Source organism: Gorilla gorilla, chromosome 15, assembly GCF_029281585.2.
Source record: "Gorilla gorilla gorilla isolate KB3781 chromosome 15, NHGRI_mGorGor1-v2.1_pri, whole genome shotgun sequence".
Lineage (NCBI taxonomy): Eukaryota > Metazoa > Chordata > Mammalia > Primates > Hominidae > Gorilla > Gorilla gorilla.
In genome coordinates, this window is record NC_073239.2 from 17,683,777 (window position 1) to 17,707,129 (window position 23,353).

Genomic DNA, 23,353 nt, shown 5'->3' on the forward strand with positions numbered 1-23,353 from the left:
TCTAAGGATTAAATGAGATGATAGACATAATGCATTTAGAATTATCCCTGGCACATATGAAACAGTAAACAAACATTAGCTGTTTTATTTCTTACATAATTAAAATGATATAGTGATACGTTGGTTTGATGTTGTCATATTGCTAGTTTGTATATCGTTTCTTAATTCAGTCCGAAGCAAAGATTTTTCTGTTTGATTCTTATCTTAAAAATAATACTAAATCAGTTCATCTTCTAAATTTTGCAACAGCTCCAAATAATCTTACCTCAGATATGAAATGTAACATTACCTTGCAGTGACTAATCTTGCATACTGTAGGATGAACTTCTGAGATTAAATATCTTCAGGAAAGCTCATTAATTTGGGAAAAGAAGAGCAGGTGAGGAGAATTTGCTTTTAAAAAGTTTTAGTAGGCATAATAATAATTTATTTACAGAGTGAAGTACAAACTCTAGGACTTCATAACTCTAAATACATTGCAATGCATTTTCGAATAACTCGATGTGGCTGACAATGGCTGAGGCATAGCGACGGGCAGACTAATCAAGTGCAGAAATTGGTGATTTTTTTCATAGCACATGCCAGACTGCATCTCCAGCTGGGAATTCCATAAAAGAAATAAAAAATAGTATCACCCTTGGGTGCACTACTGAAAATACAATATCTGGTTTTGTGAGTGCCAGTCCATTCTGCTCAGACACTGGTACCATACTATTGTTTCAGAGGTATCATAGTACCGTCACAGTACTGTCTCAGACAAAATGGGATACTTCAGAGAAAAGCAGCCAAGAGAACTAAAGTCCTATCAGTTAAGGAAGAGTAGAAGAAATCTGGAGTGTTCAGCCTGGAAAAGATTTAGGGGATCGTGGTGGCAGATTTAGAATAGTTGAGCAATGAGACTTGCTCTATCTCCTTGGGTGGAAACTGGATAAATGGACAGAAGTTACAAAGAAGCAGATTCTGGTTATTAAGGTTTAATGTAAAGAAAAGCTAAATTAGCACTATAATGCAAATAGCTTTACGTATTCCTTCCACAAGGCCACATCAGTTGTATTGTGGGTTGTGTGTGTTCGTGTGTGTGTGTGTATTTAATACTTATTCTAAAAAGCCAATGTATTTAGGGGTTCTGAGGAATTTGTAGATCTAGTAAACTGTGGGCCTTTTAATGCATAATTTGTGAACTAATCAATTTTCTCGTTTTAATACAACCTCCCTCCCTCCCTCTTTTCCTTCCTTCTTTCCTTCCTTCCTTCCTTCCTCCTTTTCCTCTCTTCCTTTCTTTTCTTTTTTTTTTTGTTATACTTTAAGTTCTAGGGTACATGTGCACAACGTGCAGGTTTGTTACATGTGTATACATGTGCCATGTTGGTGTGCTGCACTGGTTAACTTGTCATTTACATTATACTACAGAGCTACAGTAACCAAAACAGCATGGTACTGGCATAAAAACAGACACATAGACTAATGAAACAGAATAGAGAACCCAGAAACAAACTCATACATCTACAGTAAACTCGTTTTCAACAAAGGTACCAAGAATATATGTTGGAGAAAAGGCAGTCTCTTCAATAAGTGGGGCTTGGAAAACCGGATATCCATAGGCAGAAGAATGAAACTAGACCCCTATCTCTTGCCATATACAAAAGTCAAATTAAAATTGATTAAAGGCTTAAATCTAAGACCACAAGCCATGAAATTACTAAAAGAAAATAGCCTACCTCAGCTTCCCAAGTGCTAGGATTACAAGCATGAGCCACTGTGCCCAGTGATACAACATTTCTGACTGCAAAGTAACTCATCTCCCCTTTGCAGTTAACAGCACTTTGTGGGGAGATAATTTGAGACCATGTTGGTTGTCATCAAACCTTCACTCAGTTTCAGCATCATTTGATGCTTTCTTCTTCAATCAACTACTACTATAATAGTTGCCAGATAATGACCTTCCAATTCTACCTTTCCTTCTGCATACAGTAATTAGCATTCTTATGTAAGGAATAATTATTTGTTTGTTTATGTAATTTGAACTCATGAATTCCTAGTTTATTTAATGGGCTATAATCTGCTATTATCATTTGTTTATTTTTTAAAAGTTTTATTTTAAGTCCAGGGGTATAAATGCAGGTTTGTTACATAGGTAAACTTGTGTCATGGGAGTTTGTTGTACAGATTTTGTCACCCAGATCTTAAGCCTAATACCCATTAGTTATTTAATTATTAGTTATTTTTCCTGATTGTCTTCCTTCTCCCACCCTCCAGCCTCTGAAAGGCCCCATGTGTGTTGTTCCCCTCTGTGTGTCCATGTGTTCTCATAATTTAGCTCCCACTTATAAATGAGAACATGCAGTATTTGGTTTTCTGTTCCTGTATTAGTTTGCTAAGGATAATGGCCTCCAGTTCCATCTGTGTTCTTGCAAAGGACATATCTTTTTCTTTTTTATTACTGCATAGTATTCCATGGTGTATATTGATCACATTTTCTTCATCCAGTCTACTGTTGGTGGACATATAGGTTGATTCCATGTGATATGGTTTGTCTCTGTGTGTCCACCCAAGTCTCATCTTGTAGCTCCCATAATTCCCATGTGTTGTGGGAGGGACCCAGTGGGAGATAATCAAATCATGGGGGTGGGTCTTTCCCATACTGTTCTCATGATAGCGATGGGTCTTATGAGATTTGACAGTTTTAAAAACAGGAATTTTCCTGAACAGGGTCATTTTTTTTTTTTGCCTGCTGCCATCCATGTAAGATGTGACTTGCTGCTCCTTGCCTTCTGCCATAATTGTGAAGCCTCCCCAGCTATGTGGAACTGTAAGTCCAATAAACCTCTTTCTTTTGTAAATTGTCCAGTCTTGTGTATGTCTTTATCAGCAGCAAGAAAATGGACTAATAGAGTAAATTGGTAGCAGTAGAGTGGTGTGCTGCTGAAAAGATACCTGAAAATGTGGAAGTGACTTTGGAACTGGGTAACAGGCAGAGGCTGGAATGGTTTGGAGGGCTCAGAAAAAGACAGGAAAATGTGGGAAGGTTTGGAACTTCTTAGAGACTTGTTGAATGGCTTTGACCAAAAGCCTGATAGCAATATGGACAATAAGGTCTAGGCTGAGGCTGTTTCAGATAGAGATGAGGAACTTGTTGGGAACTGGAACAAAGGTGACTCTTGTTATGTTTTGGCAAAGAGACTGGTGGTATTTTGCCCCTGCCCAAGAAATCTGTGGAACTTTGAACTTGAGAGAGATGATTTAGGGTATCTGACTGAAGAAATTTCTAAGCAGCAAAGCATTCAAGAGGTGACTTGCGTGCTGTTAAAGGCATTCAGTTTTATAAGGGAAGCAGAGCATAAAAATTGGGGAAATTTGCAGCCTGATAATTTGATAGAAAAGGAAAACCGGTTTCCTGAGGAGAAATTGAAGCTGGCTGTAGAAATTTGCATAAGTAATGAGGAGCCAAATGTTAGTCCCCAAGACAATGGGAAAAATGTCTCCAAGGCATATCAGAGGTCTTCATGGCGGCCCCTCCCATTACAGGCCCAGAGGCCTAGGAGAAAATGGTCTCGTGGGCCAGCCCCATGGTCCCTGTGCTGTGTGCAGTCTAGGGACTTGGTGCCCTGTGTCCCAGCCACTCCAGCCCTGACTAAGAGGGGCCATGGTACAGCTTGGGCTGTTGCTTCAAAGGGTGGAAGCCCCAAGCCTTGGTAGCTTCCATGTGGTCTTGAGCCTGTGGGTGCCCAGAAGTCAAGAACTGAGGTTTGAGACCCCCTGCCTAGATTTCAGAAGATGTATGGAAATGGTACCAGCTCTTCTTTTTCTTTCTTCTTCTTCTTTTTTTTTTTTTTTTTGAGACAGTGTCTCACTTTGTCAACCAGGCTGGTCACAAACTCCTGCCTGGCCCCCCCAAGTAGTTGAGACTATAGGCATACACAATCATGCTCTACTAATTTTTTGTATTACTTGTAGAGATGGGGTTTTGCCATGTTGCCCAGGCTGGTCACAAACTCCTGAGCTCAAGTGATCTGTCCACCTTGGTTTCCCAAAATGCTGGGATTACAGGTGTGGGCCACTGTGTCTAGCCTTTGTATCAGCTCTTCTTTGTACATCTGCTAGAATTCAGCTGTGAACTTGTCTAGACCTGGGCTTTTTTTGATTGGTAGGCTATTTATTACCACCTCAATTTCAGAACTTGTTATTGGTCTACTCAGGGATTCAATTTCTTCTTGGTTCAGTCTTGGGAGGGTATGTGTGTCCGGGAATTTATCCATTTTTTTCTAGGAAGGGTGTGTGTGTCCATGAATTTATCCATTTCTTCTGTATTTTCAAGTTTATGTGCATAGAGGTGTTCATAATATTCTCTGATGGTTATTTGTATTTCTGTGAGTTCAGTGGTAATATCCCCTTTGTCATTTCTGACTGTGTTTATTTGAATCTTCTCTCTTCTTTATTAGTTTAACTAGTGGTCTATCTATTTTATTAATTTTTTCCAAAAACTAGCTCCTGGATTCATTGATCTTTTGAATAGTTTTCCATGTCTCTATCTCCTTCAGTTCAGCTCTGATTTTGGTTATTGCTTATCTTCTGCTGGCTTTGGGATTTGCTTGGCCTTGGTTCTCTAGTTCTTTTAGTGGTGATGTTAGGTTGTTAACTTGAGATCTTTCTAACTTTTTGATGTGGGCATTTAGCACTATAAATTTCCCTCTTAATACTGCCTTAGCTGTGTCCCAGAGATTCTGGTACATTGTATCTTTGTTCTTGTTAGTTTCAAAGAACTTCTTGATTTCTGCCTTAATTTCATTGTTTACCCAGAAGTCCTTCAGGAGCAGGTTGTTCAATTTCCATGTAGCTGTGTGGTTTTGAGCGAATTAATTTCTTTCTTTCTTTTCTTTTTTTTGAGATGGAGTCTTGCTCTGTCATGCAGCCTAAAGTACAATGGCTTAATCTCAGCTCACTGCAACATCCTCCTCCTGGGTTCAAGCAGTTCTCTCTGCCTCAGCCTCCCAAGCAGCTGGGATTACAGACGCCCACCACTACACCTGGCTATTTTTGTATTTTTAGTAGAGATGGGGTTTTGCCACGTTGGCCAGGCTGGTCTTGAACTCCTGACCTCAGGTAATCTGCCTACCTTGGCCTCCCAAAGTGCTGGAATTATGCTCACGCCACTGTGCCTGGCCGTGAATTTCTTAATCTTGAGTTCTAATTTGATTGTGTTGTGGTCTGAGAGACTGTTTATTATGAATTACAGTTCTTTTGCATTTATTTGTTGAGGAGTGTTTTACTTCCAATTATGTGATCAATTTTAGAGTAAATGCCATGTGGCATCAAGAAGAATGTATATTCTGTTTTTGGGAGGGTTCTGTATACATCTTTCAGGTCCATTTGATTCAGTGCTGAGTTCAGGTCTTGAATATCTTTGTTAATTTTCTGTCTCAGTGAGCTGTCTAATATTGTCAGTGGGGTGTTAAAGTCTCCCACTATTATTTTGTAGGAGTCTAAGTCTCTTTGAAGATCTCTAATAACTTGCTTTATAGATCTGGGTGCTCCTGTGTTGGGTGCATGTATATTTAGGATAGTTGTCTCCTCTTGTTGAATTGAACCCTTTACCATTATGTAATGTCCTTCCTTGTCCTTTATGATCTTTGCTGGTTTAAAGTCTGTTTTGTCAGAAACTAGGATTGCAACCCCTCCTTTTATTCTGTTTTCCATTTGCTTGGTAGATTTTTCTCCATCCCTTTATTTTGAGCCTCTGTGTCTCATTGCATGTAAGATGGGTCTCTTGAAGACAGCATACCTATGGGTCTTTATCCAGCTTGCCACTCTGTGTCTTTTAATTGGGGCACTTAGTCTATTTACATTTAAGGTTAGTATTGATATGTGTGGATTTGATCCTGTCATGATGTTAACTGGGCATTTTGAAGACTTATGTGGTTACTTTATAGTGTCACTGGTCTGTGTATTTCAGTATGTTTTTGTAGTGGCTGGTAATAATCTTTCCTTTCTATATTTAGTGCTTCCTTCAGGAGCTCTTGTAAGGCAGGTCTGGTGGTAAAAAAAATTCCCTCATCATTTGCTCATCTGAAAAGGATCTTATTTCTCCTTCGCTTATGATGCTTAGTTTGGCTTGATATAAAATTCCAGATTGGAATTTCTTTTCTTTTAAAATGTTGAAGATTAGCCCCTAATCTCTTCTGTCTTGTAGGGTTTCATCTGAGAGGTCCACTGTTAGTCTGATGGGCTTCCCTTTGTAGGTGATCTGGCCTTTCTCTCTAGTTGCCTTTAACATTTTCTCCTTCATTGCAACCTTGGAGAATCTGAAGATTATGTGTCTTGGGGATGAGCTTCTCATGGGGTATCTTACTGGGGTTCTATGCATTTTCTGAATTTGAATGTTGGCCTCTCTAGCTAGGTTGGGGAAATTCTCATGGATAATATCCTGAATTATGTTTTCCAAATTGGTTCCATTCTCCCCATCTCTTTCAGGTTCACTGATCAGTTGTAGATTTGGTCTCTTTACAAAATCCCATATTTCTTGGAGGTTTTTTTCATTCTGTTTCATTCTTTTTTCTCTGGTCTTGTCTGCCTGTCTTATTTCAGAAACACAGTCTTCAAGCTCTGAAATTCTTTCCTCCACTTGGTCTATTCTGCTATTAATCCTTGTGATTGCATTAAGAAATTGTTTTATTGTGTTTTTCAGCTCTATCAGGTTGGTTACATTCTTCTCTATACTGGCCATTTTGTCTGTCAACTCCTGCAATGTTTTATCATGATTTTTGGCTTCGTTGCATTGGGTTACAATGTACTCCTTTAGCTTAGTGAACTTCCTTCCTACCCATATTCTGAATTCTGCTTCTATTGTTTCAGCCATCTCAGCCTCATCCCAGTTCTGAATCCTTGCTGGAGAGGTGATGCGGTCATTTGGAAAAAGAGGGCACTCTGGCTTTTTGAGTTTTCAGTGTTCTTGTGCTGATTCTTTCTCATCTTTGTGGGCTTATCTATTTTCAGTCTTTGAGTTTGCTGATCTTTGGATTTCTTTTTTTCTTTTTAACAACTTGGCCACTTTTCCATAGAGCTGCTGTGGAATGCTGGGGGTCTGCTCCAGTCCCTACTTGCCTTGGATTTTCCAGTACCTGGAGGTATCACCAGTGAAGGCTGCAAAACAGCAAAGATGGCGGCCTGCCCTTTCCTATGGGAGCTGCATCCAAAGGATGTACGGACCTCCTGCTGGCTTAAACACACCTTTAAGAGGTGTCTGGAGACCCCAGATGAGAGGTCTCAGCCAGTCAGAAGGAACAGGATCAGTGACTCACTTAAAAAAGTGGTCTGGTCATGTTTTTGTAGAGCAGCTTTGCTGTACTGGGAAGCCACTTTAGCCCCTGGTCACCTCAAGTACTCTGAAGTCCAAATGCTGGAACGGCTAAGTTGCCTAAACAGCTAAGTTGTCTAAATGGCTAAGTTGCCTGAACAACAGCTTGCTTCTCCTCCTGAGAGTTCCATCCCAGGGAGGCCTGAAGCCTCTGTCAGCCAGAGAACACTGGTGGGTATAGCTACAGACCCTGGTTAGGTGGCTCCACCCAGTGATGAGGAATGGGGTCAGGCAGCCACTTAGAAAGCAGTCTGGCCACAGTTTTGTTTGGGCTGCTGTGCTGTGCTGGGGTACTGCTTCCACCTCTGGTCAGCTTGGGCTCTCCAAAGCCCAAAAGCTGGAACTGCTAAGTTGCCCAAACCACAAAGATGGTGGCCTGCCCCTGCTCCTTGGAACTTTGTCCCAGGTAGTTTTCTAATTTCTGTAGGCCAGAGAACACTGGTGGAGGTGGCTGGAGGCCCCAGTTGGGAGGTTCCATTCAGTGAGGAGAATCAGGATCAGGGACCCACTTAAAGATGCAGTCTGGCCATGCTTTCTTAGAGCAGCTGTGTTGTGCTGGGGTACCACTCCTGCCCCAGTTGGCCTGGGCTCTCCAAAGCCCAAAGGCTGGAACTGCTAAGTCATCCAAACAGCAAAGATGGAAGCCTGCCCCTTCCTCTGGGAGCTCTGTTCTAGGGAGCTTTCAAATCTGTCTGCCAGAGAACACTAGTGAGGGTGGCTGGAGGTCTTCTCCATGGTTTGAGTTGTTTCCTTGACTAGTACTAGTGCGAGTACCTGAATGTTTCTGTTGAAGGTGCCATATTTACTCACCCCATTTGTTCCTCTCCTTGAGAGCCATACACCTAAGCTGCATCTAGTTGGCCATCTTAGCCACTTCCCCTTATTATCATTTAGTTTGATGTTCAGATTGTCATAGACTTGATCAGTGGGAGCTCATTCAGGCTCTGACACCACCATTACTCAGCCACCACCTCCCCTGACTTGATGCCTGTCTCAGAATCCTCCTCACATGGCCTCTAGATAGCAGGAAGGAAGGAGATTACATTTTAATTCTTTGCTGACATCAAAAGTAGAAGAACATTAAAAAAAATTGATGTTTGCAATTCTTGCACTTTACACTTTAAATAAAAAGCAGCTGCTTTATTTTGTATCTTTTTGTGTTTTGGTTCCCTGTGATGAGATACAAAAAATTTTATTCTTGCTATTTTGTAAGCACTTTTCTGTAACATCTTACAGGTGTGGTTAAGTATTATTTTCAATGAATTAAAAGAGAAATTTAACATAATTGCCAGGCAATTTCATCTTCTTAACTTTATTTTTAAAGTATTGAATATGTCTTGAGGTGCTATATAAGAATTTTTATCAGATGAATACAATTTAGAGTTCTGGAAAAGAACATCTTGAGGTGATGTTTAAGAATTACTGTCACTTTCAGTGCCTCTTTAAATTGGGTATTAATGGCATGCTCTTTAAACATCCTGAGTTTAACCCATAGTCCATTATGGGTGTAAATTAAGCAGCAAATGGCTAAAAAAAGTACTCTATAACTGTTTTGTGACCACATGCCCTCTGGCAGCTAGTGTGCCCAGCCATGTGGCACCCTGGGTTATGGGTATGCTCTTTGGATCTGCATTACTAGTAGTTAAAATTACTCTATTCATAACTGAGGGCTTTCAAAATGTTATTTTAAAGGGGAAAATGTTGGTTATTTATGGACTTTTTCCCCCCAAAAACCTTGCCATTGTTGCTTTTAATGACAGAAACCCTGTGGAACACCTGTATAGGCCTCTGAATCCCTTTTGGAATCTGAGAAAAGCATATTTATGCACAAATGCAGAGTTTTGTCTACAACTTAAGGAAGTTTGCATATCTCAGGTCAAGAGTCCCTTTGTTAAATGGTCTATTTTTGTGGTTTGTAGCCAAGGTTAGAAAGTGATACAAAGTGATTTATTCCAAATCAGTAAGAGATCAGAGATTCACTTTCATTTTTGGTTTTCTCTTTGAGAAGAGATTTATGAGAATAGGTTGACACTGAAAACATAGCTTAATTTTGAGCACCTCAAGACTTAACAAATTTGATGAAAATGTTTCAACAAATACCATTTAAAAAAAGTATTTCAAGTTAGGCTTCAATTTTCTTCTATAAAGCAAGTTGTCTAAGCCAGAAAGGGCCAAACATTTTGTGCTTGGAAGCAGTTAGGTTCTGAACGCATGGTAATGTGCATATTGGAATACTGTGCCTCAGTCTTGGGCTTTATGGTGTTGAGCATTCTCAGTTTTAATTGTAATAGGGTGATTTGGTGGTTGTCTAATTTCAAATGAAAGACACTTTTGAATTCTACCTGTTGAGCTGATCAATTTGAGATGTGCTCAGCAACAAGGAGGAAAGGCAGATTTCAGACCATCCAGAGTGCCTACTGGCCTTGCACTGAGGTCCATGAGTGAAAACAGCAGTGCTAGTCTGATTGGAAAACTCAGGGAAAAGACTGATCTCAGCTTAAAAATCTGCTGGCAAAGTCAATTACTGAGTTCAAAGACAGTGAGATAAAAAATAGCTAATTATAAAAGTGAGCCGTATGGACTTAATTATGAACAATAAAATGAACTCTCATTAAAAAGGCATAAATTCATCACTTTGCAGCTCAATAAACATAAAAATGGGAAATTAGCCTATTCTTTTTAATGATAAAAATCAGTAATAGTATTAGTATATTATGCATTTATATGCTAAATATTCTAGGTTTCTTTTGCATTTGTTATTTATTTTTTAAAGATATCGTTTCAAGAAAGCATGGACTTCATTATTTTATAGGTAAAGAAATCAAAGCTAGAGAAATTACAGCCACAAAGCTAGGAGGTGAAACAGCAGAAATTGGAACCCAGGACATGCTGGCATGACTCCAAATTTAAACGATTTATACTCTCCGTGCTGCTTCCCTTTAAGACTTGAATGATAAACTCTTGGCACTTTTATTAATATTGTCACACTAGTATTGTTTGTATTGTATTAATCAGCACACACACCTAACAGGCTTACCACAGTACAACTTTATTTCTCCCTAATGTAAAGCTCAAAGGCGGGGTACCGTTGGTTGCAGTCATCAGATCTGTGTTGATGGTCGCTCTACTGCCTTTAGCATGTGGCTGCTGCCAGTGTAACTAGAGGTGTTGCTATTTGGGCGGCCAGATTTAGCAAATACAAACACTAGACACACAGCTAAATTTGAGTTTTACATAAATAACAGAAAACTTTTTAGTACAAGTATATCCCATGAAATATTTGGGACATTTACATTTTTGATGCTTTTTATATGCTAATCTGGCAACTTGAATGTCAGTGCTCCTGGTAAATATATGTCTCAAATACTGCATGAAATATATTTACACTAAAACATAATTTAGTTTTTTGAAATTCAAATTTAAATTTGTGCTCTGCATTTTATCTGGCAACTCCAGTTGACATCAAATGGGATGGCTGGTGAACATGGAAGAGTTTCTGGGAAGTTTTTATAGGACAGGCCTGAAAGTGGCAAATTAGTTTTGGGCACATTTTCTTGGTAACAACCTATCTATATCATAGCCGCTCCTACACGTAAGGGGGATTGGACAATACCCTACATCAATATTATGTATCTACATCAATATTATGCTATGGGAGGGTGGCACGAATCATAGTTAGGCATCTTAGTATTTCTGCCATAGCACATGAGCAGGTATCACATGCCAATTTGCAGTGGGTCCTATGTCTGCATATACAGGCAACATGTAATAGGAATTAAGCATTTTGTCCTGACAAATCAGGACTTAAACTATAGGTCAGTCTCTAGCTTTGAGACTTGGACAAGTTTCTTTTCCTTTCTAAGCCTCAGTTTCCTCATTGATCAAAAGAGATAACACAGAACATTTTTAGAGAGTTTTTAAAAGAATTAAATCAGATAAGACATGTAAAGTACTTTGCACTGTATCTGGGAATACATGATGGCAGCTACTTCTATGAGTCGTAGAATAGAAATATTTGCCAATCTTGGAGCTTGCAGTGAGCCGAGATCGCGCCACTGCACTCCAGCCTGGGCGACGGAGCGAGACTCCGTCTCAAAAAAATAAAATAAAAAAAGAAATATTTACCAATCTATTTACTTTGTGTCTTTTTCTGTTCCCAGTGTTTTCTGGTGGCTAAAAGAAAAGAAAAAGCAAGCATGATAAAGACTAATTAAGAGTTGTTCCTCAAATTTCCTTGAAATTAGAAGTTGATTCACTGAAATAATTCACATTTCATAACTCAAAATAAGCAAAACTTTGAATCTTTTGTTTTTCCTTTTTAAACTGACATTTACTGGAACTGGTAAGTCTTGGTTTTTAGGTGGTTGCATTGTGAATTGTAGCTGAAAACATAATAATAATGAAAAAATATAAAATGGTAGTAAAAGTTAATATGCTCTGTGTTGGTAATAGTTAAAAATTACAGAGAAGCTGAATATCTGATTGGGTAAAGAAATATTTTTAAGGCATGAAAACTATTAAATATGAATAATAATGAGTATTCATTACTTATCAGATGTAAATATTTACCTACGCAGTCTATTCACACACACACAAATTATTACTCTGACTTCTGATTGCACTGCCTTGTAACTTTTTCTGAGCACGCATAGTGCTTGAAACCAAAATTATGTCATTCTTCAGGATGATGGGTCTTATAAAGACTTATCTGTCAGGTAGCTAGCTGTGTTATGGCAGGTCATTGAGATTCTTTCTCCCCTCACTTTAATTTACTTTTGGGAGAGAGATGGCTGGCAAAGTTTAAGCAAGCATGATAAAGATTAATTAAAGAGTTGTTCCTCAAATCTCCTTGAAATTAGAGGTTGATTCACTGAAATAATTCACATTTCATAACTCAAAATAAGCAAAACTTTGAATCTTCACAAGAAAATTGAAGAGCTATACGGATTACCCAGTTCTTTGCTGTGGAATTGTGCAATTGAATTTAGAATATAATAGAATTTGTGTTTCCAACAAAATCAACTCAGAATAGCTTCATATCATAGAACTAAATTAGACCATAACTCCCTCTAATTAGTTTGGATAGTAATAGTTTTAGTCCTTAATCGCGCCTTTTAGTGAAGAATTCTGAAGTCCTTAGAATAAAGTCTATTGTCCTACATCCTTGGGAGTAGTTCTTGCGAGAAGGAAGTTAACAGCTGCATTGACAAAATAGGTGATCTGAAGAGTAGTTTTTAATTGTCTATGAGTTTTTTTAAAAATGGAAAACTTGGAAGTGTGATATTATATAATTGCTCACGTGTGTCCATGAAGCATGTTTAATGGTAGAATATAAAACGTGATTAAATATTTCATTTCCTGGTAACTTCATTAAGGTTATGGATATCAGTTGAGACATTATACAATATCTTGGTTAGGGGGAGAAAACCCTTCCCTCAGATGATTTATTTTCTGCATCAACTCTTTCTTTCTCAAGAACCAGTCAACATCTGCAGATCAATTCTTTATTGTGTGCAGAAGCCTTTATCACATGCCTTATTCCAGTCTTTAAATCTGCCTGCCCTTGTTATTTGCTATCTTCTAGACTAGGACAGAGAAAGACATTATTAGAATATTACTGAGGTTTGGTTACGACACTTTAGTAGGTAGTGAGGTGATGTGGAGATGGTGAGGCAGTTGGAGCATCCTCTCTGAGACTATGAGTTAAATCAAGGAAAAGAAAAATTGGACAAAAATAATTCTTTGATTTCTGTTCAGTTTAAATCTGAGGATAAACTTATGGAAAACAGGTTGTTTATGTTGAAGTTAAAGGCCTGCATAGACAAATGGCATTTAAATCTCTTCAGTAGTGACATTTTCACTGATGACATTAAGAAAACATTGAAAACCTGAAGGGCACATGAGAACAAACTAGAGAAAGGGGAAGGGGATGTAACTGTGGGATGTGGTGAAGTGTGTTTTGAGGACGAGAACCGTCTTGGAGGGATGGGGTCAGGAGTTCTCAGAAGAATGGCAACTATCTGTATAGATCTGTGTGGGAAAATTTGTGAAAATTAACCTGGCAAACTTATTTTTGTTCCTGTCTCCCTAAATGAATTTTATCTTTCAAATATATTTAAACAATAGGTAGCCATGTTGAGAAGGGAGGAGTCCTAGCTGATAGATGCATTTAGTCTTTTTTATTTTGTTGTCACTGAAAAGTTGAATTAAACCACAGATTCTGGGCAAACCTCTTTTGTACGACTAAAAACATTCATTACATTTTCCTCCTAAAAGCAGCATCCCTAAAGCATGGAAAAATGTTAAAAATGCATTCACATTAAAGTCTGATTACTTTTCTAAATTGGAAAACATGAAAACATGAAAGTGCATTAAAATATTTTTCTAGTGAACAGTCATTAGAGTAATAAGGAGATTGTTGCTGATGAATATCTAGGGGGAACATTAATCATCTTCATCTTTTAGTTTTCTTCTGATAAAAACAGTGTTTGAAGATAATCCAATCATAATTGGAATAGAAAGTTTACAGAAAGTAAAATCCATGGACACTGAGGTCAACTTGACCTTTGGGTAATAATTCCAAGCCCCACATTTCATGAAATGAAGAAAAATGAACTTTAAATATATGATTATTTAAACTTTATCCATGAGTTATTGGTCTCACCAGTATCTTCTTATGTCTTTGCTTCTTTTTGTGGCACTTCATTTCTTGGCAGCACCTTTATCTTAAATAATTCAGGCAAAAAAAGGTAAGATGTATTAATAAATGAGCAAAATTTTCCTTAGGTATTGAAAGTTCTAATTGAAGTTTTAATATTGGAAAAGGTTGAAGCTGTTTGCTAAATAAGATTTTAAATGACCCCTAGGCTATTTCTAGCTATTGTACCATGATGCCCTTATCATTAGTAAACATTGCTGGAGTATCATTACATGTTATTATGTGGAGGACAATTTGTTAGTAACAAAGTGGAGGAAGAGGTGGTTGCTGTCTAAACTACAATTCAGCTGGGGACAGATGTTTACTGTTTTATGGTTTACTGTATTTTAGATACTATTGCTTAGTCATATCAGCTAGTAAGAGACAAGCCTCATGAAGTTAATGAATGAACACAGTCAGAAGTTTTTCTCACTCATGTGAAGTCCAAAATACCTTCTGTGGTAGGCAGAATAATGACCTTCCCCACAAAGACATCCTAATTCCTAGAACCTGTGAATAGGTTACCTTACATTGCAAAAGAGACTTTGCAGATGTTATTAAGTTAAGGATATCAAGATGGGAAGATTATCCCGAATTATCTGGGTGGGCCCAATCTAATCATAAGGGCTCTGAAAAGACAAAGAGGGAGGTATTAGAGACACAGAGGCAGGCCATGACAGAAGCAGAGGGACGGAGAGAGAGACTAGAAGATGTGGCACTGCTGGTGTAGGATGGGGCCATGAGCTAAGGAATGACACTGGCCTCTAGAAGCTAGAAAAGGCAAGGTAACAGATTGTCCCTTTAAGGCTCCAGAAGAAACAGCCTTACCAACATGATTTTAGGACTTCTGATCCCCAGAACTGTAAGATAATAAATTACCTTGTTTGAAACCATTGGGTTTGTGATCATTTGTTATAGCAGTGATAGGAAAGTAGTCCACTTTCCATGTAGTCATTCGGGAAGTCAGTCTCTTTTCATTTTATGACTCTAATACAAGGTGTTCTAATCAGCTGCATTTATTTTAGCCAGTGAGTGGAGAAAGAGAATGAGGGATGGCACATGGGAGATTTTTATGAAGCAGGGAAGTAAATGACAAACACAATTTCTATTCACATTCCATTGTTTTCACCCATCACAAGATGTCATATTGACCAAAATTTTTCTTTAGATGTTATGATCCCCTTATCAGTCTAGTACTTTTCTCTATGTCCTTAGGACACCCTGTCCATTCTGCTCATGCTAGACATCTTGTAGTCGTTTTTGATACTTCCCTGTCTCCTGGCTCCTCATACTCAATCTGCCACAGAGCCTCAGTGATTTTGTCTAACTAGTCCATCAGTTTTCTCCATCTCCAATACGACCATTCTCATCAAAATAGCCATATAACTAAATGCAGGATAGTCCTGCAGCCAGGAAGAATATGAAGGCTGTTTGGTGAGCAGGTGAGCAGTTTTTGCTATGGATGCCAAACTGGTTCATCAGCAGATGCTTGTTATCTCTTCCTCATCCCTATTATCTGATAATGACTTTTTAACATCATTACTTAGTTTTCCAAATGCTGAATATTATAAGGTAAGTGTAAGGCATTTTCCTCAGTTTTAAAGGGGAGCTAGAGGTCTGTAGTCATTTCAAGCTCTCTGAGTTGAAGGTAAAAAATAATGAATAAATTAAAAAACCCCTGCAGAACTCTAATGGTAAAATAACTTATATGAGTCAGAAGACCTAGGGCAGAAGTAAGGCTCAAATTCAAATAATTAAGTTTATAATCTTTATGAAAAATAATTTTTCTTTAATTTCTCAGCACTATTGATGAGTTATGTTGAGGGCCATAAGCCTCAGTCTTGCCTACTGCTTTCTCCAGTTTGGAGAAAGTTAACACTGTAGGGAACATGCGAGTAGAGGTTGTGAGCCTTGAAATATTGCTTTGCCACACTTCACCAGATGAGTTCATTCTCAATACCAGATGGTGCTACATCATTTGTATTTTTACAAATATGCAATTCTTTTATTTTTAAAAGAAGAAATAAGGATCATATTTGTCCCAGAAACATAGAAAAATTGTAACATTTTGCTGCAATCTTGTCTCATGCTCCTATTTCATCTATCATGGCTTATACATATGTTTTAAGATCCTTTATAATACTTTAAAATATCGCTATGTTATAAAGTGTTATGTGTTCACACCAAACATTTAGAAAATATAGGTAAATAAAAAGGCCACCATACGGAACTAGCAACTGTTAACTATTTCGTGTACATCCTTTCTATAAATATATTGATCTGTCCACAAGAACTCAACTTTGAAAATGTTCTTACCCATATCCAAGAAGCCATATTAAGCACAAGTTTTCTTTAGACTTTATGATCTTCTTATCAAACACTTTTCTCCATTTAATTATAAGACACTCCTGTCTATGTGACTTCTCATGCTAGGTACCTGGTAGTCATTTTTGGTACCTCCCTCTCCCTTTACCACTCACATCCCTTCAGCTCCCGTATTCAATCTGTTACCAAGTCTTCTTGATTCCACCTATCTTCATCTACTTTTCATCATCTCCCCTGCTGCCACTTGCATCTCGGCCCATGCACATATGCACATATTTCTTCTTGCTCATCACCATGTTCCTAATAACTACTTGCCTTTTGGATTTCATTTTGCCCAGGAAACCTTTTCTTGCTGTTCAGACAGGATTTGGTGTGCCTTTTGTGTGCCATCTTAGTACTGTATGATTATCTCTATTATATGACTTATCACCACAGCATTACAACCTGTTTACTTGTCTGTGTTTCTCATAGTGTTCCTAGTGCTTAGCACAATGCCTGCCCCTATCAGGTCTTTGATACACATTATTGAATAGATAAATGAGCAGTAGTGGGAAAGTAGGACAAATGGGCAAAGGGATCAGTTTTGGCCTCTGAAAGACATGTTGATTCTTGAGTAAAGGAGTGATGTAGAAACAGATGGCTTTAGAACTGGTAGTATTACGGAGAATGAATTGGAAAGAAATGGGATGAATTTAAAGAGTACTGCTGGGACACTGCTGCTGTGATCCACGGGGGAAACCATGAGAACATTGACTTGTTACTGGGCATAGGAAGGTATGAATATGAGGACCTCAACTGAAGAAGCAAAGAGATCTGCTCCTAGTCACTTTGGGGTTAAATAATACACATATGGCTGTCAGGGGTCCACCCCAAATGGCTCAGAGAGGCAATGCTGAAAGGAGGGAATTTGGTTATAGGCTAGAAAGACCTTTTAAGAAAGAAAGGTGGACGATTACTAAAGCTAACCCTTTTCTTTCCCACCATCTGCTCTTCAACAAACCATGTATCTTAGCTGAAATTTTTCTGACTTGGTTACATAAACTGTTTTCTCAGGGTGTGTGGCTCTGACTGCCTCCCCGGAGAAACTTGTTTAACTGTGTATCTAATGGGCTGCTCTTCAGTTTTCTTAGTTTGCATTTTCAACATGGACAAGTTGCAGAAGTAATACAAGGAACAGCACATAACACAATCTGTCATCCAAAAGTTGGAAAACAGAACCAGGAGGTTAATTCCTTGTGTTTGCAAATGCTGAGAAAACACCACCAAAACAACATGTGTGCTTGTATGTAGGTCACGCGATGGATCATAATTATAAACTTTCATGATAATGCAATTAACAACAATATTTCTGAATAAAAATGAAAAAATATGTCAACATAGAGCCATAATGGGTGAGCAAATATTTGAAGTCTGCTTGCTCTATTCAAGGTATTGTGTATGTGGTGTATGAGTGCAAACAAGTATAGAGAATAGTTTTTGCTCTCAGGGACCTTATACTTTGGATGAAGAGATAAGCTGTAGACCTATGAAAGTGTAAGTAAAATATAAGAGTAACTTAATGTATAGATGTATCATTACTTAGGATTCTGGGTTTTAGATAACAAGTCAACTCAAGAAGTAAGCAACACAGGGGAATTTATTATAAGGAGACAGACACATATCTCGAGATCAGGAATGCATTAGGGCCTCAGAAAAGGAGCTGGAAAAACTGAAAAGCCACTACCTCCCTTCTCTTCTTCCCTGCTCCTCCATCCTCCCACTGACTCATTTTCTGAGGTGCTCCACAGTCCCCACATTTGCATGTTGCTGACTGGCTACTTGATTCCAATACCAAATTTTTAGTTGAAGAAATATGTTTATGCTATTGGATTAAGCATCCATCCTTAGTCCAACTAACTGTGATTTGCATGGTTATGTAATATAGATAAAGCTGTCAGAGCTCAGAGAAGTCGTTTTTAGATAAGGTGCTCACTATAGTATAAATATTTTGTTCAGGGATTATCTGTCCTTATTTTACCACCAGCAGGCATGGCCAAACCACTGAGATTCCAACTGGGTAACAGTTTCCTGGGTTGTAAAAATAATGAGGACTTGTCATAACAGCTCATGATTTGGTCAGGATTTCTATTTGGTACTGTAGAGACTTTTCTATTGAATGGATGTTTGCACATACATTAATCATAGCTATGCTTGTTTGGAATGCCACTCTGCCATTTGTCATATTAGTGAATAGTCACACTCTCCTTTCTTGTATTTCGAAGTTTCCTTTTGGAGAAAAAAGTCTTTGTGGAATAGCATAGGATATATCTTTGTTAACAAATTAATTTTTAGGTATAATAGAGACAAATCCAGCATTAAGGGAAGGTCTGTAAATGTTCAGTAGAACTCTTAAATTATATTGCTTATGTGCAGTTCTCTCCCAAAATTTTAAATTAGTTTCATTCTCTCTTGTATTCAGTCTATTTCAATGTGCTGAGCTTGGTAGGAAATATCTGAAAAATGTGGTTCTTCCAAAACATCTTCTTATGTGAGGTCCACGAGACAAAGTGTACACGACTGCCATACAGTACAAAGGCAGTGGAATTATACACTACAGTTCAAATTGCTTGAACTGAACTCTGTGAAAAGATCTTGGATGGTCTTCAAAACCGTCTTTGACATAATTTTAATAAGGAGGTAATGTATGCAGTGAAGTGGCATTTGTTCACATTTGCGTTTGAGAAGGATTAATTTACTAATATTGTTAGTTCCTTCACCTCTTTGCTAGTTTATTACTTAAATAGAGACAGCCAAACTTTTTGTCAGGAGAGCTTGTGAGAAATACTGAGTATGGTTTCATTTAAGGCACTTAGGCTATAGTGATTCTTCATTAATAGGTTAAAAAGTGGAAGGACAGGATAAAATAAAAATAGAAATCAATCACAATCCAATATAGCATTGAAAATAATCTCAAAGAACTTTTTAGAAACTTCCAATAGAGAATTTAAAAAATAGAAATGGCTGTTATGGCTGTGTGCTCAGAAATAAAGTCAAGCTACTCATTGTCTTTAAATGAAATTTCAAACTATTAAAAAGCTGTTAACGATAGGGTTTGTATGTAATTGCAGAATATAATATAAACAGGATTTAAACATAAAGTCTAGGGATACGATTCCTTTATTGCTGGATAGAATGCTCATTGATTCATTCACTCTTTGGCCTGGCTCAGAATCTGAGTCCAGATGCCTACCAGTATCATTCTAGGAAAATGAAATAAGTGGAATTATAATGAGGTTTTTAGTGTAAGGGAGTGTTTCTCCTCCACAGTAGCTGTGAGTGAAGCTGATGGGACTTTCTGGAAAAGTTAGACCTCAATGTACTCTTGTCTTAATGGCGGCAAGTTATTATGGTTCTTTCTGGCGTATGATGTGGATGTCAGTGGTCTGTCATGTGACTTGTCTGCTTTTCATATCAGTGGGGGGGACTCGAAGGAGCTGGAGGAGCAATTGATAATCTCATTTGGTGTCAATGCCTGACGCCTGAGCCACACAAATCAGCATCTTTCTGGTGTCACTGGGCTACTTGCTGATGGCATCCTTCCACTTATTTACAGATAACATTTTTATTAAGAAGCTAGCAGCGGCTCAATATAAGTAGTGTGTGTGTGTGTGTGTGTGTGTGTCTGTGTGTCTGTGTGTATATATGATGTACATTGATTCAGGGCTTTGACATGGTAATCACAATAAAGCTGTCTTTTTAAATTTTTTTTTGAGACAGGATCTCATTCTGCTGCCTAGGCTGGAGTGCAGTGGCATGATATCAGCTCACTGCAACCTCTGCCTCCTGGGTTCAAGTGATTCTCCCACCTCAGTCTCCTGAGTAGCTGTGACTATGGGCTTGTGCCACCACACCTGGCTAATTTTTGTATTTTTTGGTAGAGATGGGGTTTCACCATGTTGGTCGGGCTGATCTTGAACTACTGGCCTCAAGTGATCCACCCGCCTGGCTCTCAAATGCTGCCATTACAGGTATGAGCCTCTTTGCCTGGCCAACAAAATCTATCTAAAACAAAGGTGACGGGTAAAATAGCCTATAAAATGGCTTCTAAGTCTCAAAAATTCATTGTTGTCTAGATTTTAGAGTTTAGATCTGACTCTGCCACTAACTTATCTTGGTTGATTCACACAATGGCTTTGCTTCAGTTGACTACTTTGCAAAAAACAGTTAAATTTGTTTTATTCTTAAAATTTGTGGTATAGTTATGCCTGAATTCACCCCGCATATTATATGTGTACTATATACCAGGCATTTTGTTAAATGCTCTGAGTCCAAAAGTATGTTTTAATATAAAGTATCGTCCTTTCTCTCAAAGAGTTTGTGGTCTAGTAGTGAAATTGAGGTGTGTAAAAATGCAGAAATACCTGGCAGACTGTTATAAATGTATATATAATAAAATTAAGTTTAGCTATGTGAGTTTATAGTTTTATATAATAAAGCTTCTCCAAAACCATTTTTCTTTGTGCTTTCCTATAATTTTTCTTTATTTAAAAAATCATTTCAACTTTTATTTTAGATTCAGGGGTACATGTGCAGGTTTGTTGCATGGATACATTGCATTATGCTGAGGTTTGGGGCACAAATAATCCCATCACCCAGGTACTGAGCATAGTACCCAATAGTTTTTCAACTCTTGCCCTTTTCCTGTATTCCGGCCTCTAGTAGTCCCCAGTTTCTATTGTTGCCGTCTTTATGTCCATGTGTATCCAATGCTTAGCTCCCACTTATAGGTGAGAACATGTAGTATCCAAATGCTATTTTAAACAATAGAATTTTCATTTTTCTTGGTTATTTTAGGGGTGAGGTATAAGGAGAGCAGGTGTATGCCTGCATTAGCATGTGTTTATATTAGTGTGCAGGTACAAGCACATTGCTATGTGGACTGCCTTGCAGGATACTGTGTGTGATGTAGCGGAAGTCAGAAGACCAGCTTGTCATTCTCTCTCTTTATCTTTCTATGTGATCTTGGGCATATCACTAAATGTCTCTGGGTATTGTAAATTGAGGATAGAGATACCTTTCTTGGGCAAAGGATTATTCTCTAGCTGAAATGATTGATCAGAAAAGTATTTTGTAAATGGCAAAGCCATGCATAGTTACTCTCGGGAATTTCACTCTGTCTAATTCTTATGTGAGCATTTAAATATTATGAAGACTAGTTGCTTTATGATGATAAAATGTTATAGTTTGCTTTGTACAGATTAAAAAGTCATAAGTGTTTTTAATTTCCTTTAATTCTTCATGGCATGTTCATTCTCATTCTTAATGGCTCCACATGCCTGAAAATTAATTTGCATCTTTACCCAATGTCATATTGTGGCTCTTCAATATACTTGCAGAAAGTCTTTGACAAAGTTTCACATGCATAAAGATTTTCCCTATGTGCATATTAATAACCAATTATAAGTATGATCCAAATTTTAAAATCTTTTTACCCCGCCTTATTCACAAAGGATAATTATATATAGCTTTCACATAATGACTAAAATACTAGACTCAGTGGAAATAAAATTGATTTTTATAATTGAAAAGACTTACAAATTTTAGATCAAGGACAACTACTCCTTGGTAACCCTTTATTTAGCGCATGGATTTGACTTAGCACAAAGTTCTTCAAAGTGAAATCAAGACACACTCTCCCATGTGCTTAAGTCCCTTTGTTCTGCAGTCTGACTTTTCTGACTTGAGGAAATATAAGACTGAACAGGATGTCAGTAGACTTCTTTCTGGGGCTTTCTTTTAAAATTGTTATATATGTATTATGATTTTAGACTCTATGGAGGAAAAAATAGTTTCTCTCCTTTAAGAAGCTACAGAAACTTAGCAGGAGGTTGGGTTATAAAATGGAGAAGCCAAACATTGACTGGGAGGGGTAATGAGTAGGTGAATTTGGAGCTGGCTGGGAGAGAAGGCTCCCTCTGGGCTTCAGTCTTGAGATGGGGAGATACAATGCAGAGGGCCAAGTGCCCTGCGGAGTCTATCCTACTCTGTGATACATTAAAGGCATCTTTCCTTAGTAGGAGCCATCAATTTAGGAAAGGAAGTAGTTCAATAGTACCAGTAGGATATGTAAGAAGCGATTCCTACCTTTAATCTGGGAGGCAAACTAGAATAGGTGACAGATAGTTAACCAAGAAGTCAGGAATTGTTCAGGAGCAACTTTATAGGGTAAAACAAATATATTATTCTTTTTTTTTTTTTTTGACGGATTCTCACTCTGTCGTCAGGCTGGAGTGCAGTGGTGCAATCTCAGCTCACTGCAAACTCTGCCTCCCGGGTTCAAGTGATTCTCCTGCCTCAGCCTCCCAAGTAGCTGGGACTACAGGCACGCGCCACCATGCACAGCTAATTTTCGTATTTGTAGTAGAGACAGGGTTTCACCATGTTGGCCAGGATGGTCTCGATCTCTTGACCTCGTGATCTGCCCGCCTCGGCCTCCCAAAGTGCTGGGATTACAGGTGTGAGCCACCATGCACAGCCAATATTATTCTTTTAAGGGAGAAGTTTTCAAACCTTGTCAGCAGTAAATTCCTTTCTTCTAAGTAAAATTTTACATGACTCCTCACATTTCCTCTGCACCCCTTTCATTTATGAAATACATAAAAATAGAGCTGCTGCAATTTGAAGCAGGCATGAGGTCCAAGCCTCATGTGATTGTCATTCGTACTATGACCCCTCAAGTAACCTCACGGAGCATGAGGTTCCACAGACCACAGGTTGAAAACCACTGTTTCCGGTTATGAAGGAAAACAAATGCTTAGACTGACATAGCCATATTAGCTTAGTGATAAATATATTTGCATGTTGGTGTTGGCTTTTCTTGTAAATTTTCCCTAGTATCAGAATTCTGCTTTTTAATAAAAGTTGAATGTTAATCAAAGTGTCTGATTATTAGAATGGGAAACAATGTAGAATATCTGGATAAGTTCATCTGATGTTATCTA

The 23,353-nt window shown here is 38.1% G+C and overlaps 1 long non-coding RNA gene across 1 annotated transcript in view; it reads right to left on the reverse strand.

Moving 5' to 3' along the window:
* Positions 1-389: 389 nt before the first annotated feature.
* The window catches only part of LOC109023181 (uncharacterized), a 40,462-nt gene continuing 17,498 nt past the window's right edge, over positions 390-23,353 (reverse strand). The window contains exons 3-5 of the long non-coding RNA XR_002002548.1: positions 14,016-14,076; positions 11,477-11,524; positions 390-598 (exon numbers count right to left, since the gene is read on the reverse strand). This is a non-coding gene — a long non-coding RNA (uncharacterized lncRNA). The remainder of the gene's footprint in view (positions 599-11,476; positions 11,525-14,015; positions 14,077-23,353) is intronic.